At 36.3% G+C, this 15,875-nt stretch overlaps 1 long non-coding RNA gene across 3 annotated transcripts in view; it reads left to right on the top strand.

Annotated features, from left to right (window-relative positions):
• LOC127487277 (uncharacterized) overlaps positions 1-3,706 on the top strand; it is a 62,581-nt gene extending 58,875 nt beyond the window's left edge. For all 3 annotated transcript variants that reach the window (XR_011386284.1, XR_011386283.1, XR_011386282.1), the window contains one exon: positions 464-3,706. This is a non-coding gene — a long non-coding RNA (uncharacterized lncRNA). The remainder of the gene's footprint in view (positions 1-463) is intronic.
• Positions 3,707-15,875: the final 12,169 nt, after the last annotated feature.

Raw genomic sequence — 15,875 nt, 5'->3', positions numbered from 1 at the left:
AGGCCGCTGGTGTCTTATTCCTTTAGGATCATGAATGTCTGAGAATAAGCAGATGCAGCCCTTTTTGCAGAAGGGCAAGGTCCGCAACTCCACAGCATCATGGCATTATTTATTCATCATGAGAACAGTGAGGGAACACGTACCCTGCAGAAAAATCAAATCAGTGTTCGTTTTGTCGAGCAGCTGCATTTGGCAGAGAAAAAGCATTTGGATCTAACTTTGGTAACTGAACAATTATAGGCATTATTAAATTGGAGATGCAAATGAGTAACCATATTTTTTCCTAAGTTTGCTGTGTTTCAGTTGTAGTGTTTAAATTAAAACCAGCTCGGGATATGTAAAAGTTGATTCCTGAAAGCTTAGAAAAGTTCTGTTGCTTGTCCATACACCAGTAGTTTCACTAAAAATATTTATGTATCAGTTAACCTCAAAAGACAAAATCTGCATTTTTTCATGTTTACAGGTTCAACAGATTTAGTGCCAAAATTTCTGTGTCCGTGGATTCTCAACACTGAAGAATTGCTCGCAGTGGAACTCATATAGTATAGAACATACATGCCTTTAAGTGCCAATAAACTAAATGTAAGAATATTTATAGATAATCCAAAACCTGTGTAATTTGTTTGCATATTTTATTTGATTTGTTTAACAGTCCAATGTAACACATGTTATTTTGAGAACTATTGATAATCTTCATCCTTTCATTTACAATCTCTGAAACTTTAGACAGATTACTTTACCTCAGTCTCCCTCCTGTAAAATGGGAACATTAATAACATAAACCTTTTATGTTGCTAGCAAGATTAAATAAATTAATACATGCTCAGAGTTTAGAATAATGCCTGATGTTTAGCAAATTGCTGGTGTGTGTGTGTGTGTGTGTGAATGAGTAAGTCTTATCAAAAGGTAAATTGGCATATAAAGATAATATCTATCTATCTATCTATCTAAATTGGTATATAAAGATAATATCAATATCTATCATCTATCTACCTTTTCAGTAAAATTATAGTTGTAAGGAAATGGTATTTGCATTATAGTTCACATTATTAATTAAAGTGTTTTTATGCATCATGCAAGTGTGCATTTTGATAATATGTAGTACAGCTTTTAAACTTTCAGTGTGTGTGTATCCTGATTTAGTGAACAAAAAATCAAAGATTTGGCCATTTTCAACAGTATTTTATTTCTATTGTATTTTATCTCTGTTTTCATCATTTGAAGTTCACTATAATATATGAAAATTTTAAAAAGAAATTATTGAATGGAGGCGAAATTATAGAAAAGCAAAACTGCCAAACCAGACAAGGCTGAAGGAGAGCAGCCCCTGGCTGCCTGTCTTCTTATGGATGTCCATTGCCACAACCAACTTCACCAAGCTCCAATAATAAATCTTTGCTAAATTCTTGAAACTGATTGGTTCCTATAGTTCCACTCTGGTCTGATATATAAAGCTTTCCTATAGATTTCAAGTATTTTCAATGCTTTTATTTTCCCATGGTTTATTTCTTATCCACAACAATTATTTACTTCATTTTCTGCTATTTGCAGCATTTTTGTTCTCTCTGAATTTGCCATGACTGTATTTTACTTTCACTTTAAGATTAAGCATGAAGGTTATCAGTGTGTAAAATTCTCATTAAAGTATTCAAGAAGTGTGTATTCTAGGGCTGTCTCCAAGATGTAGTTAAATTGTGGAATGCAAAGCATTTATTTATGTACAAAACATTTAGACTTGTGCAAAAATTCAGATATTATATCACCAGCAGTCCCTTTGTACAAAGAAAGGCTGTAGTTTAAATATCTGTGCTGGAATTAGAAAATGTGATGTTCTACGAACATCTCTTAAAATATTGCCGTAACACTAGCAGCTTGTATGATTCTTGGATGTGTCAATGTTTTCTTTTAGTGATATAATATACTTTTGTGTTTTTATATGTGCCCCATGAAATTTGACTTCATGTTATATCTCGGTTTTAATTTGCATTGTAGAAATTAACTGAAAATGGAAGGCATTTTATCATTATTAGTCCTCCTTACATTTTTATATGTTTCAAAGAAAATCTAAATCCTTTTTTTAAAAATCCACTATTCAATATGGAATCAAAGGCTTATAATCTCAATAATAAACTTTATTATTTAAGAGATATATGTTGGAAGATGATTCAGACCCTTTAAAAATATAAAAGACAAATGATTTTAAATGTTCAATGATTTTTTTAAAAACATCAGCAATACAAATTCCACATCTGCTTCAACTGCAGACATATAAAACCAGTGTGACAAAAAAGGATCATTAAACAATCTGATTTTCTTGTTGGGAGGGTTTAATGCTGTGGGTATAGTATTAAAATGTAGAATTTGATAGCATGTCTTAAACTTTTAATGATGTGTTCATGAATATAAAACATGCTTCTCCCAGTGACTTTATGACTTCTCCTCTGCATAATTAGTGGTATCTGTTTTATGAGCTTACTGTTGTTTCCTTGATCCCATGAAAATGTGAAACCACTGTAATGATTTACACCATTCCAGAGCTTTAAAGATATGAACTGGTTCTTAAAATAAATAGCAAAAAAAAATCTGAACATATAATACTAGAATTAAAGTCATAGTAGGATCTTTATTAAAAAACTAACAGAATTTGTAAGTAAATACATTTAAACATTCTATTTTGTAGTATTTGAATTTTAATAAACACTAATCCAAAATATACAGAATATATTAATCTTTTATTGTTTACATAAAGTTCTCTTATCATGTATATATATATATTTCTTTTTCACTTAAGGAAGAAACATTTGGAAAATCTTGAGGAAACTTTCTAACAATTATTTTAATCATATTTAGTCTTGAGAGTTATTAATTCAACCAATAAGCACTCATTACAAAGCAAAAAGATCCATAAATATCCAAGCAAATTATTTCATTCTTTTAAATTCTCAGAGTGGATACACACAAGATTGGCCTGATATTGTTGATTTTCAGATTTAAACTAGTTGCTTTACTTGCCACAGCATAGTGTATTTTATTTAACCAACTATATTTTTGTCATGTTACCTCTATAACTAAAGTAACCTTGACTTTTTAAAAAAATATTTTCATTATTTGGAGTCTTGAAATGTAACTTTCTCAAAGAGTCTTAAATTATTTTATGCTTTTTTCTTAGTTCGATTTCTGGTAGGGAAACTCTAGACAAATAAATTGTATGTAATTATGTACTCATGTAAGAATTTTATCTAAAAGAGAAAAGTAAAAAAATAATTGGCATAACTTGCAAGTTTGGACTACTGTTAAACTTTTTCTGTTGTTGAAATGGAGTTGTGCCTGCATATCTCAGGAGACTTTCCCACTGTAAAATAGTTGTTTACGATTATTTACTTTAATTTGAAGAATGGTTTCAAAATAAATTGATCAGTTATTTGATGCTACATTTCCTTCCTGGATCAAATTTCTTTTTTGATAGTAAAAAAATTTTTGGAGCTATTGCTATTAGTTATTTGTTAAGGAAACAGTAAGACGATGTCTGAAGAACAGGCTTCAAATAGCCTGCTTTCATTACATTCACTGAATAAATGTAGCACTCAACTTCAAAAATAGAGACATTTGAACAAGAATGAGTCATACAATTTGAGGGTTTGCATTACTTATACTCACAGACTACTAAATAATTTAATTGTTTTAGAGTTTTCTTGAAAATATTCTATTGAAATAATTTTAATTGTAAGATGGGGACTAGTCCTTATTTTAAATATTGCAGTGCTAATGACTGTGAACCAAGTATTGGAAAGATGATTCATTTTCTATTTGGTTCCCATTAAAGATTGTCCCATTGAAAAAATTAGTTTCCACAGATCAAGTTAAAAACTTTTCTGATGTAAAATTCTTTAAGATGAAAGTATGGCTCACACATTTGAGCCATCTATTCTTGGAAGTATTTTGAAACTTCTTGCATCATTTCTCAGGTTTTTGTGCTTCATCAACCAAAAGCAATATTCCAGTGCCTAAGGCCAAAGGGATCTCCTGCTTTTATACTACCAATTTGGTTTCCACCATAATTTCTTTGGAGTTTTAGTGTAATAGCACACTTACTAATAGCCCATCTAAAAATCTCCCTTTTGAGACTTAAAGAGATTAGTGGTCTCCTTCATTTAAACAAGAATGTACTCCAAATTTAATGACATTAAAGTACAGCAGATTTGTGCGGGTTTTTATTTTTGGCTTCAACCTGTGAGATTTTATTTTACTATTCCTCAATCCCTTTTCCATATGAACACTTAAAAACCCTTGTTCATGTTCACTACAATACTCCTTCAATCCATCCAGGTCCTAAAGTAGGAGCTGTTAACTAGTACTTGAGAATAAATAAGGAGAAAGAGAAATTCTAATTACTATATTCCACTTTCATGTACACTAGAAATAAGATCTGAGTTCAGTTGAAGAGGTGGAATTCTATAATAAAAGAATTATCCACAAATAACCCACATCCTGGCCTCAAAATGCAAATTTAAATGATAGAAATGACTTCCATTTACCATTCCACAAGGTTTTAATTTTAACCAATCATTCTTGTTAAGACACTATAATCTCTCTTCTTCTAATTTCAATTACTTCTAATACAAAGATGATATGTATAAAAAAGACAAAGACGATATGTATAAAAAACAATTTTCCATGAAACACATAGTTCTTGACTTTTCTAATCCAACAATTATTTTTGGAATACCTTTTATATTCAATTTTCTAGGCACTGAAAGAGACTTAGCAAGAGATACAAAAGTAACCTTCTGGTCATACTGATAATAGTCACAAAACTTAACTTGTCCTTCCCATTCCCCCAGGCAGCAGCATATGAACAATGCATCTAAATTCCCCAACAGTAAGTTGAGGTTGTATCTTATTTATCCTCTATTATAGTGGCTGGCTTCTAATATACATTGAATGCGTACCTGTCTCTTTAAAGTGTGTTGGCATCTTTGGTTTATCTTTGTGTCCCTTGAACTGAGTTTAATGCAAGTTACAGCTCATTATATATATATATATATAATATTATATATTAGATCGAAATAATTACAATTGTAAAATGTTGGCTAGCCCTTATTTTAAATAATGCAATGCTTGACTATAAGCCAAGTATTAGAAAGATGACATATATATACATATATATATACACACACCATATAACATACATATACACCACACCACAAAGCTATATGTAGTTTTCTTGGTACCCTATGGCATCCTATCTTTGTGCATTTTATGTTCCCTACCTGAAGGAAAAAAACCTTACAATGGCACTTTAACTTTCAAACATTACAGAAAAAACTTATAAAATCACTTTGAAATTCACATTATTTGCCAAGATCCATTTTGTTTGAAGAAAAATTAGAAAATTAAGCTTATTAAGAAGTCAGTCCCTTGGGGGCTGGGAAAGCAGTAGAAGACGGCCCAAGTGCTTCGGCCCCTGCATCCATTTGGGAGACCCAGAAGAAGCTCCTGGCTCCTGGCTTCGGATTGGTGTGGCTCCGGCTGTTGCGGCCATTTGGGGAGTGAACCAACAGAAGGAAGACCTTTTTCTCTGTCTCTCCCTCTCACTGTCTGTAACTCTACCCCTCAAATAAATAAATAATATCTTTTAAAAAAAGAAGTCAGTCCCAAAAAGACAGATATAATATGTTTTCCCTGATCTGAGGTAACTAATAGAGTGCCTGAAATGTAATGTATTGGAGTGAAATAGACATTTTGAGGTTCAATGATTGTTTATGCCCTTGTCTCTTCCACTGAGGAATAGTGTGTGTGTTTTGTGTGTGTGTTTTTCTCTTCATACTAATTGTTGAACTCTTACTTAGAGTAGGAATAATTATATGATCATAAGTATACTGAAAATAGATGTATATAAAAATTAAGAATGGGGGTGTAAGAGGGTGGAGGAGGAAGGGTTGGAGCATGGATAGGAGGCAGGGTAGGGGAGAAGAGTCACTGTGTTCCTAAATCTGTAGATACAAAATACATAAAACCTGTATAACTTAAATAAAACTTTCAAAAAGTAAATAAATAAATAAATAAATAAATAAGATACAGAAAAAAAGACAATCTCTCTAGACTGAGACAAATATGAAAGATTCATTCAAATGGCCATTTGAAGTGGTGGATCATGCCACTCAGCCCATAATGGATGGCCCTAATTTGCCCATCCAATCAGGTGCTCTCTCCTCTCCACTCCTTCCAGCTGGAGATCCCTCCCACATATTCAAAACCCATGGTGAGAACCAGATGTAAATGGTAGACTCATATGAATAGTTGACATTTGATCAATGGGAAGGTTATAACACCTGTAAAACGATCATAGTACCTGGAAATGGCCCAAACTTACTTGAATTTGTTGTCTAGTGGACTCAAGAGGCTCTCCTACATTGGGACCACCACTAAAACTTCATCCTTTCTGCATATTTTCTGACCAGTCTGACCTCTACTCTCTTAACTTTATGTCTTGTCTTATATGAGTCATTTCTGATTGCTGTGTCAGCATCTTTGATTGGTGCATGTCTGGTGCCTATATCACACTACACAGCCTATGAGATTTGAGTTTGGAAGAGTAATTGGAAGCATATTTCACTGGTTTAGGCAAACTATCACAAAAGTCTATAAACATTAGTAGGAACAGAGAGAAGTGAATAGACAAGAGAATTTAGGAAACAGGTAGCCGATGTGGCACACTTTAGGCCACATTATACTGGTACTGATACTTGATAAAGCCAGTAATTGTTTTTTTAAATTTTTATTTTTAAATATTTTTAAATGAAGACAAAAATGAAACAGTACAGCAAATCATGTATAATATGTTTCTCAGATTTTGCAGTGATCAAATGTTGCTGTATTGTTTTCTGTTTACCAAAATTTACTATTTTTAAAAAGCATTTCTTTGAGAGGGAGGGTGAGAAAAAGAGAGGGGGAGAGAGAGAGAGCAGGAGAGAGAGAGAGATAGAGATTATAACATTTACCCCAAATACTAAAACATATGGGCATAACCACAATCAAATCAAATAAAATTAACAGTAACACCTGCATCACTTAATGTGCAATCCATGATCAAATTTATCTGTCTTAAAAATGGCTGAAAATGCAGTTCATACAAGAATTGTGGAAAGATGATCCACACATTTAAGTCAAGTTAAATACTCAATTTTTACCTTTTTACAGTGTGCACAAGATACTTCCTGTCGTGCTCATAGGTTGTTTTGATTTGTTTGGCTTTTTAGTTTTCTTGTGGTCTCATAATACATTTATTTATTTTTTTTAAAGATTTATTTATTTATTTGCAAGTCAGAGTTACACAAAGAGGAGAGGCAGAGAGAGAGAGAGAGAGAGAGAGAGAGAGAGAGAGAAAGGTCTTCCATCTGATGGTTCACTCCCCAGTTGGCCGCAATGGCCAGAGCTTCGCCAATCTGAAGCTAGGAGACAGGAGCTTCTTCCAGGTCTCCCACGCGGGTGCAGGGGCCCAAGGACTTGGGCCACTTCTACTGCTCTCCCAGGCCATAGCAGAGAGCTGGATCGGAAGTGGAGCAGCCGGGACTAGAACTGGCACCCATATGGGATGCCAGCACTTCAGGCCAGTGTGTCAACCCGCTGTACCACAGCGCCAGCCCCATAACGTATTTATTTTTAAAATATATGCAATGGCACTTGATTATACCATTTTTATGTTAGCATTCTCCCAACTTTGGCCAACTGAAATAGTATCTCTTTTTTTTTTTTTTTTTTTTTTTTTTTTTATTTTTTGACAGGCAGAGTGGACAGTGAGAGAGAGAGACAGAGAGAAAGGTCTTCCTTTGCCGTTGGTTCACCCTCCAATGGCCGCCGCGGCCAGCGCGCTGCGGCCGGCGCACCGCGCTGATCCGATGGCAGGAGCCAGGAGCCAGGTGCTTTTCCTGGTCTCCCATGGGGTGCAGGGCCCAAGCACCTGGGCCATCCTCCACTGCACTCCCTGGCCACAGCAGAGGGCTGGCCTGGAAGAGGGGCAACCGGGACAGAATCCGGCGCCCCGACCGGGACTAGAACCCGGTGTGCCGGCGCCGCTAGGCGGAGGATTAGCCTAGTGAGCCGCGGCGCCGGCCCTGAAATAGTATCTCTTAATTTGTAGATAGCTTGTGCTAACATAAAATACATGGTTTTATAAATAACTATCATAAAGCTCAAAGAAGAAACAATAACTTGTTAAACATGTGATATAAAGTTACAGTATAACAATATAAATTCAATTAACTTCTGAAATTCAAAACTTTGATAAACTATTAAATTATTGGAATATAAAACCACCAGTTCTGAATACTTGTGGATATTATTGCATTTCACAGTTTAAGCTTTGTTAAGCGAGTTTTGTACAGAATTTAATATTAAATCCATTTTCCCCTAAACAAAGGTCAATTTCCATGCCTAAGTTAATAGAACTCCTGTAATATGCTCTTCTGTTTTCAAGCATGCTAATTTGGATATTCATATTTGATGATATTTTCTTGATAAATATATGTGAGATAAAACAACTTGAAGTAAAAATAAGTACAAACACCTCTAATTCTAAAGCCACAATTCACCTGCTCTCATCTGTTCTCATGATGCAACTATATGAGGTCTCCACTTTCCAGTAGTAACATGAAATTGGGCATCAGATTAAAACCTATGGTAGTCTCCAAATCCTCTCTGTTACTTGCCAAGTTCCATCTTCCTCAGATTCCTGATGGCAATGGAAAGCAATGGTGCTGAGCTGAGGTGAGCCCAATGCATGAGAGCTCCCAAAGCAGGTGGCTCTCGGCTCACAACATTGCTAAGTTTCTGTTGTTCCCTGTAGAAACTGACCTTCGGTGGGTGAGATGGTCTTGTACGAGTGTGATGTTCCAAGAAGGGGATCCTAGGTTATGAGTTTAGGGCCTTTTTGTGTAATGTTTTTTAAATTCCCTCTTGCGTCATAAGAAGAGATTTTGGCAAGTGGCCCCGGGCAATGAACTGTCTCTCTAAGTACAAAGCAACCCAGGAACACTTTCAGAGTTGGGATTACTCCAGTGAGTCTTGGGGTTTCCCTGAGAGGCAGCTGAATCTGTGCAGCAGTGGGTTTGGGCTTCAGGGAGGTAGAGAGAACACTGCTAGCCGTCATGCTTTCTCTGTGACTGGGGATGGCCTCGTGGAGGTAGAGGCTAAGGGGTGAGTTGGTGGTGCTGGTTCTCTGATCTGTCTGCTCCTATGGAAATCAGGAGAGCTCCATTTGCAATGGCTCTTTCCATAAAGTTATTTCCTTAGAAGTGAGTTAATAATGGGGACAATACCTTCCAAGAGGCATGAATCCACAGTGTTACAGCTCTTCATGATCTGTTTAAATTCATGACCATGTTCCGGGTCACAAATTAGCGTCAGATGTGCCATGAATCCACAGACCAGTTCCATGTAAGCCTCCCAAGCTAACAGCCCTCATTGCATCCTTCCTGGTGAACTTAAGGGATGATGGGGAAGATTTTACTTCAAATTGGCAAAATTCAAAGTGCCTTGTTACATGCTTCTTGAGGCTGCTTGATAGATCCTTATTCTTCTAAGCAAGATGAATATTCATAATTACATATTTGGGGAAAAAAACTGAAAATTCAACTTCAGGTACAAGATACTACAGCCATGATAAATTTATTTCTTTTAACTAATTGAAATTTGAAAAGCAACAGCAGATTGGAGTAGTAGATATGATTGTCTCTGTTATATTCTTTAACTCAATTTCAGAGACTCATAAAGTCTAAAGCTTAGAATTTAGGATCTCTATTCCACTTAGAACGTTGTAGAAAAATAGTTATTCTCCAGATCTAACACACATACCACTTTATTTATTCAAAGATAAAACATAACCTTTCTCCTAAATTAGATGGTCAAATCATGTGAGATTGCTATTTTTGTAAAGGAAAACCAGTTAAACTTTGACAATTTAATATGGATCAACTCACATATGGATACCATATTTATTTACTTGGCCAAATGTTATTAATAAATGGACTGATGAATTATTTTTCTTAATGAAATCTACTTGAATTTATCCAATTGAGTGAAAATTTTAAAATAAAAATATCCTTTAAAGTATGCCATTATATAAAAATAAAAGAAAAATTCATCTGATATGTGTGTTATGATATGACTCATTCATCTGCTGTTGAAATTAATGATCTGTTGTTCTGTTTTTCATTATTTGGAGGGCTCAACTGATCAGAGAAGCTCTACTCTTTTCAATGATTTCAAATATTTCTTGGCACATATCTGAAAAATTCATTTTTGCAGTTCTATCAGCTCTTGGTGACTTTTCGACCCTTCTCACTTCCTCTGATTGTAAAATTAATGAGCAATTCCTTTTGATTTCAGATTCTTAACTGGCACTTAAAGGAAAAATGTGTCTTTTTTATGTGAAATATTGGTTTTCTCTCCATAAAAATTGTCAATTATATTCAACCATGCCAGCATAGATGCTTTCATTTTGTCTCATTCAGCAATTTACTTCTCATGACTTCATGAGTCAGAGGAGCAGTTTCTTGCAAAGATTATGGCATGGCTAAGATTTCTACACTTGATCTTAGCCAAAAAGCTGGAAAGCAATGGTAAGATTTCTAAATAAATCATTTCATTCTTCTAACTTCTCCTTATAACCCAATTCAAGACTCTATTCTTTTGTAACTAAATCCAGGTCAGAAGATACTGTGGGCAATTTTATAAAGCTTGTATGGGGTTGCCCAATAGAACTGTTCTATGATGGAAATGTTCTTCTTGTGCTGTCCAATACAGCAGTGATGAGCCACAGGTTGCTACTGAGCACCTGAAATGTGGCTTGCATGAATTGTTTTAAAAATTTTATCAAAATTTATTCATTTATGTATCTAATTATGATGCATACACACATGCACAAAGAGGAAGGAGAAAGAGAGAGAGAGAGAAACTTCTATCCTCTAGTTCAAGTACCCAAATGCTCCACAATAGCTGGAACTAAACCAGGCTGAAGCCAGAACCCAGGAACCAAACCCAGGTCTCCCATATGAATGTCATTACCCAGGTCTCCCTCATGGGTGTTGGGGACTCAATTAGTTGATTTTACCACTTTCTCCCAGGGTCTGCATTAGAAGGAAACTGGAGTTAGGAGCTGGAGTTGGATAATAAAAACAAATCCAGGCACTCTGATGTGGGTTGGAACACTGTACTAAGGAAATACAATTTTAGTTGTATTTTTTAATCAGTCAAAATTTAGGTTTTTAAAATATAGTTACATGGATTTAATGGTTGGTGTTTTGTATAGCAGAACAAACAAGGCAACACAGTGAGGATCATTTCAGTACAAACCATTCTCTGTGGGCTTCAGGATAGACTGCAAAGGAATGCAGTGGGGAAGGACTTGGAGATTTATTGCCAGAATGATTGATTCTCCCTCTGTTTCATTCAGTTCATGTAATTCCAAAATGTTTCTGAGTATGATAAATTCATTTCTATATCTGAACAGAAAAGCACATGATTTTTTTTTTTTTGATGGGATCAGGTGAAACCAACAGATTTTATCAGATGTCACGCATATCACAAGCCTTGGTTTCATTATTTAAAATGCATTGGTTTGCTTAAATGACTTTTAATGTCCCTTATAGGATACAGAATATTAGAATGGGGTGGTGGAATCAGTTATCTATCTTTCTACTTTCTCAGCCCTCTCTCTGTGAGCACCTCTATCCCTATCCCCAGCCCGCAACATATGAATGACTTTGCTTTGGTTATATTCTAGCCTTCATCTTCATTCATTTGTTCATCATACTGATTCATTCAGAAATTATTTCTGAAAACCTTCTATATGTTTACCACTTTATTAGGTGCTGAACATATACACTTGAAGAATACAACAGTGTATTAGGAGAAGTATTATATGCACATGGGAATTCATGGAAAGGACCATTATCCTGGACTTAGTGGAGAGGGCTCTTAAGGCTTCTTGGGGGAACCAGTAGTTGAATTTCAAGACAAAGTGAAGTTCTTAAAGTGAAAGGTGGTTCTGGGGAGGAAAAGCTGTTTCTGGTAGGACACATAAACAGGGCCCAAAGACTAGAGAGAATATAGGGTCTTGCAAAACCGGGCAGCTGAAGTTTAGAGTTCAGGAGGGAGCCATGAGAAATGAGGCTGGAAGAAGAGAAAAAAGTAAGCTCTCAATAGGTCTCGAAGTACTATGACAGAGTATTTCAGTTCAGGTTGCTAAAACAAAGTACTGTAGGTAACTTATTAATAGAGCTTTTTACAGCTTTGGAGTCTGAAAGAACACGACTAGAATGCCAGTATGGTTGGTCTCTAGAAAGGGTTCTATATTCAGTTGCAAATGGCCGATTCCTCATTGTCCAAATTGATCGAAAACACATATGAAAAAAGTGTGCATGGGTTAAATTTTTTTGCACCAAATGATCGTATCTTTTAGTCCAATTTTCTATGAACTTGTTGACGTCTACGTGGTGGAAAGAGGTAGAGATTCTTTGGAGTTCCTCCTATGAGGACGTTGATCTTATTCTTGGGGGCTCTACATTTGTGACACTGTTGCCTCTTAAATACTTTGTCTCCTAATATCATAACACTAGGGCTTACATCTCAACATAGGAATTCTGGGGGGGACACAAACATCCAGTTCACTGCCCAGAGTTTGTCTCCTCCCTGAGAACAAAGGCAAAATATGGAAATGTTTAAAGTGAAGTAAATAAAGGTTGGATTTGATTTCAGAAAAATTACTCTGGAGTCAACATACAAAATAAATAGAAGCATTAGGCCTGAGGGCAAGGAAAGCATCTGAGGAGTTGGGTAGTAACATGTGAAAGAAGTAAGTGGGGGGATCAAACTGGGGAAGTGGCAGAAAGAGAGGTGGTAAGTGGAGAGATTTAGGAAGTGTCTTGAAGATGGATAAGCAGGCCTTGTGAATGGTTTGATGCTTAGGTAGGTGTCACATTTCTGGCATGAAGAACTTTATGAATGTTAGTGCCATTTAAACACTGGAGGGAGGAATGTCCTGGGGAAGTAGGAAAACAATGTTTCTTTTTACAGATCTTCCTTTCCTGTTGAAGAAAAGAGGGGGAATTCTAGGATGGGTACATCGATTTAAGATTTATTACTGTCTTAAGATGGTATTATGAATTAATGGAATCACACAAATATGGTATGTAGTAAGGGAGTGAGTATTGTGGTAAAGTGGGTTAAGAAGCCACTTGGGATGCCCACATTCTGTATTGGAGTGCCTTGGTTCCCACCTTGGCTTCCAATCCTGCTTCCTGTTAATGCACACCTTGCAGCAGGTAATGGCTCATGGGTGTCCTTGACACCCGTGTGGAAGACCTAAATAGATTTTCTGGCTCCTGCCTTCAACCTGGCCTGGTCCTTGCTGTTGTGAACTTCTGGGGTATGAACCAGTGGATAGATGATCCTTCTCTCATTTCTCTTTCTCCCTCCCTCTCTCTCTTTTCCCCTCTTCTCTTTCTCTTCTAATCTCTCTTTTGTTTCTAGCTCTATCTATGCCTTTCAAATAAATAAATTCATGTTGATTCCTTCAGTTAATATTAATAATAAGGAATAGAAGAAGAGCACATTTGATTGGGATGAAAAAATTTAGTGTTCTGTTTTAGAACAATTAATTCTAAGTTTTGTGAGACATACAATATGCATAGAACTTCATTGAACTGAAACATTGACTATTTATATCCCCAGAGAAAAAGGACCATGGTCATAAAGTAAAAATTATGGCAAAGTAGATCCTTGAATTTTTTTTTATTTGACAGGCAGTTATAGACAGTGTGAGAGAGAGACAAAGAGAAAGGTCTTCCTTCCATTGGTTCACTCCCCAAATGGCCACCACAACCGGTGCTGCGTCGATTCCGAATCCAGGAGCCAGGTGCTTCTTCCTGGTCTCCCATGCAGGTGCAGGGGCCCAAGCACTTGGGCCATCCTCCTCTGCCCTCCTGGCCCACAGCAGAGAGTTGGACTGGAAGAGGAGCAACTGGGACTAGAACCCGGTGCCCATATGGGATGCTGGTGCCACAGGCAGAGGATTAACCAAGTGAGCCACAGCGCCGGCCCCGGGACAGTGGAAAAGAATCTTCTTGACTTTAAAAATATTTTGTTGGGAACTTACTGGGACATTCTTTCTTTCTTTTTTAAAAAATATTTTATTTATTTATTTGAAAGGTAGAGCTACAGACAGCGAGCATGAGAGACAGAGAGAGTTCTTCCATCATCTGATTCACGCCCCAAATGGCCACGACAGCCAGAGCTGGGTCGATCTAAAGCCAGGAGCCAGGAGCTTCCTCCAGGTGGGCCCAAGCACAGGGGTCCACATGGGCACAGGGGCCCAAGCAGTCGAACCATTTTCTACTGCTTTCCCAGGCCATCAGCAGAGAACTGTATTGGAAGAGGAGCAGCCAGGATTAGAACCAGCTCTCATATGGGATGCCAGCATCACAGGTGGAGGATTAACCTACTGCGCCATAGCGCCAGCCCCGGGGCAGTCTTTATATTGTTTGGAATATTGTAACTCTGTATTATAACATTTCTTAAATGAGCTTGAGGATAACACTGCAATGCCTCTCTCATAAACAAACACACATGAAATAAAACAAATGAGCAAAACACAGTGATACCCAGGAAGTAGTCCCTGATGTAGGAACAAAAATCAGGAACTTGGTGCCCAAACAGATCCAGCTTTAAGTACTGTTTTTTACCACAAATGGTATGATTGAACCTAGAAAAGTCAATTGCTCCATTCTTATTTTTTTAATCTAAAGAGGGAAGCTCATCTTATCCAATATTGTAGGGTATTTTTTGAAAATGAAGTTAGATGACATATGAAAATGGTCCACTATAGAAATTTTTACCAAATCAAAACTCAGAAAATAGTGACTTCTATTAACATTTAAAATCATAAACCACAAGATAAGTAATTCTTCATACTTCCCTTAATTATCTGCATATTTTACAATGACAGCTACATTTCCATCTATTGATGCATTCTTTTAACTCTTCCAAGTATTAGCATCATTCTAGCACCACAATAAACTCACTTTTTTTTCACATGTACAGTTTCTTCAGGGGAGAAATGCTATTTGTGGATGACAATAAGAAATGAAGATCAGGAGGAAAGAGCAACTAGCACTGTCCTCTTTAGGCCATGGACAGTCCTGTTGAGGAACCCAAAAGTGCTCTTACTACTAAACTACTAAGGTTTCAAAAAGCAGTGCATTCGTGAGAGAATACTGACATGAAACACTCAGCGCTTGTTGAAGTCAGGTGGCTTCCCTCCCTTGCCTTAATAAAAACTAAGATGCTTTTTCTTTATTCACGTCTAGAATCCCAGGAACACTATAAGTGCAGTCATTCCATTACTTCCAGCAGTGTCTGGAAGGTATGTGGGTATAGACAATTACCAGAAAAATTACTTTATGGGAAATAATCTTCATGGTGGTTTAATATAGAGATGTATGGAATGTGACAGCTGTTGCCAATTGTTTCTCCATCATGGCCCTTTTTAGTTCAGACAGAGTTATCTTCCAATATAATTCTAAGGGTCCTCCCTTCTGTTTTACATAATCTGCTGCTCTCACCTCATCCTTTGTTCCAGGGTCCTGGCTTCTGTTTAGTAGATCTTAAGATCAAAGCCTCTTTGACCTTCATTCTTGGCTTCATTTATGGTAATAGAAAAATCCTTTCTAGCAACAAGCTTGGATTGTTCTTTGAGAATTTTTCAGAGTGAACTATCAAGTGAAAATATCAACAACAGTAAAGTATCACCTTTCTCAGTTAAAATTTTAACTAATATAATTAACATTCATATGTTATTATGCTAAAAGATCTCCTTA

The sequence above is a fragment of the Oryctolagus cuniculus genome, chromosome 2, assembly GCF_964237555.1.
Source record: "Oryctolagus cuniculus chromosome 2, mOryCun1.1, whole genome shotgun sequence".
NCBI classification, from domain to species: domain Eukaryota; kingdom Metazoa; phylum Chordata; class Mammalia; order Lagomorpha; family Leporidae; genus Oryctolagus; species Oryctolagus cuniculus.
The sequence above is the reverse complement of the archived record's forward strand: the minus strand, read 5'-3'. Positions and strand labels throughout refer to the sequence as shown.